Source organism: Mirounga angustirostris, unplaced genomic scaffold (genome assembly GCF_029215605.1).
Source record: "Mirounga angustirostris isolate CCGP_5_RB_7025 unplaced genomic scaffold, mMirAng1.0.hap1 SCAF_10, whole genome shotgun sequence".
Classification (NCBI taxonomy): Eukaryota; Metazoa; Chordata; class Mammalia; order Carnivora; family Phocidae; genus Mirounga; species Mirounga angustirostris.
In genome coordinates this window covers 85,411,103-85,413,540 of record NW_026991718.1, presented here as the reverse complement: position 1 = coordinate 85,413,540, position 2,438 = coordinate 85,411,103, and the positions used below count along the sequence as shown (strand labels likewise).

General features: G+C 40.3%; 1 pseudogene; it reads right to left on the bottom strand.

Moving 5' to 3' along the window:
• Window positions 1-298: 298 nt before the first annotated feature.
• Window positions 299-999, bottom strand: LOC135361681 (transcription factor BTF3-like; annotated as a pseudogene).
• Window positions 1,000-2,438: the final 1,439 nt, after the last annotated feature.

Sequence of the window (2,438 nt, the reverse complement as noted above, 5' to 3'; positions counted from 1 at the left end):
AGACAGACAACATGGGGAAGCAGCCAGGTTGCAGTGATCCAAGTTCTGGTCCCGAGTCTGCTACTTGAGTAATGTATTTATTAGGGAGGCAACTACATTCCTCATTAGTCAGTGCAGACTAGCTAAGATTTTTTTCACAGCTGGTTTAGTGGTTCTGTAAACTTAGTTTTGATTATTTATTTATTTATTTATTTATTTATTTATTTATTTATTTATTCATTCATTCATTCATTCCTAGGCAAAGAACTTTATTAACCTTGTTTCAAACTTTATTCCCAGGCTTCTTCAACTTAATTAGCTGCAAAGAATGAATTGTATATAAGCAAAAACTGAAAAGAGCTGCAGTGTCCAAGGGGCTTGGGCTTAAAAATATTAAGAGATCTAGATTTTATCAGATCCACGAACAAAATTTTAAAAAGCAGTCATAATATAAAATAGCAGCTCCCAGTAACTTCTTCAAGTTTTATGTTCTTCAGAAGTTGACTCAATTCAGTTTGCTTCATTCTTGGAAGCTTCATCAAAATTCTCCACAAGATCTGGAACTTCATCATCATCATCCTCTCCGGTAGCAAGTGGTGCTTTTCCATCCACAGATTGTTTGGGCAGAGCTTCAGCCAGTCTTTTTAAACTAGTCAGACTGCCTGCACCGAGTTGGTTTAAGATACTGGGTAGCATTTCTGTCCGCTGCTTTGTCTCAGCATGGCCTGAATGGTGAAAGTGTTCGCGGCCAGCGACGCCTGAACTTTGGGTTGTTAAAGTGGATCACTGTTCCTTGGTTTGTGAACATATTCACTTCTTCAATACCAGAGATATTGTTTACCCCTAACTTCTTTAAGGAGAACTGAAGTTTTTTATCATCTGCTGTAGCCGTTCTATGAACCACCTTCTTTTGGTGAGCAGTTCCTTTCCTACCAATGCACACTTGTGCTTGCAGTTTGGCGAGTTTCTCCTGGTTCATGATAGTTTCTTTCATCTTGTTGGAGAGGAAATGGGACCACGCGGGGGAATAGGGTTGGCGCTCAGGGGGTCTCGGGCAAACCAGCTGAGATTAGGTGCACACGCACGGGGATGCAAGATGGCAGCTTAGGTTTGATATTTATTAAGCATTCATGTAACAAGCAATAATTAAGTGCCTATTGTGTGACAAGTACTGTCCATATGCTGGGGCTATAGAATTAAGTAAGGTAGGAAAATTCTCAGGACAAGAGCAATTTGATGGAAGAAGCAAGAATATAAGAGACTACAAGACCAAGGTTAAAATGGCTACAATAAAGCCAAACCTAGTCAGTATAGAAGAGCAGGTGCAAAATGAGGGGCCCTTTATGGCAGGCACACCAACAGCACTCAGACAGCTTCTCTGTTCCCTCACCCTCTCACCTTTCAGTAAATAGCTTCAAGAAGCACTGTTTCTCTTGAAACAAAGTATCAACAATTCCAGGTCCTGAATTTGTATTATGACTTAATAACACTTAAAAAAAAAAAAACTAATCTCTATATGAAACAAAGACAAACTGAAACTCTACAGCTTATATTTTATATAAAGTAGGACACCTGCTTTGGAAATTACAAAGTACAGGTCACCCAAACTTGTCAATTCTGCCATAAAGAGGAAAAGCCGATTTAACTTAAGATTTAGGGCTAATTTTGGGATCGAGAAAATATTTATATAGTGAGACTAATTCCTCACTGAGAATGTTTCTAGAGGGTAAAATTAAGACCACGTAACCAGTTGTCATTGTGATGGTTCATTAAACTTGAGGGCTTTGTTACCATAGGAGTGGCTCCAAGCTATTTAATTAATAAGGAATATTTGGAGAAATTTATACACTCAAGCCCGACTTGACATGGGTGCTATCTTTATTGATGCCTCTCATTTTATAGTTTATTTAAATGAGAGTGACCACTTCACATAAAGAGGAAATATGATAGTAGGAAGAACCCGGTCTCACAAGGTCTCTGAGTGTCCCTTGTGACACGATGAAATGTGTCCCCGAGCTCCCAGGGCTGCCACCAGAAGAACCACCTTGACTTCAATCTGCGGATCTGCAACCCACCACTTAGATAAGCAGAGCTGCTCTCATTGATCAGCGTGGCCGGAGGCTTTTGAAAGGAATGTTGTATCAGAAAAAGGGACAGAAATGACTCCATAATGGATTAAATATCAGTGTGGAGAGTAAATGTATGCTATTTTTACCACAGCTGTGTTCACTTCTCATTGCCTCCATCTTTACCATAGCCAATGTTGCTTTACAAGTTTCTTAATGAGGGGTTTGCTTTAAAGCTGAAGTGCTTTGAGCTGGCTCGGCTTGCATTCAGCTCAGCTGGAGCGCCCCCTCCCCATACCCCACCCCTGTCTGTTCATCACTGAAGATCAGAAGACAGAGCACTAGGGCAAATTAGGGCACTGTGTTTAGTGAAAGCCTTAAACCTCCAATGAA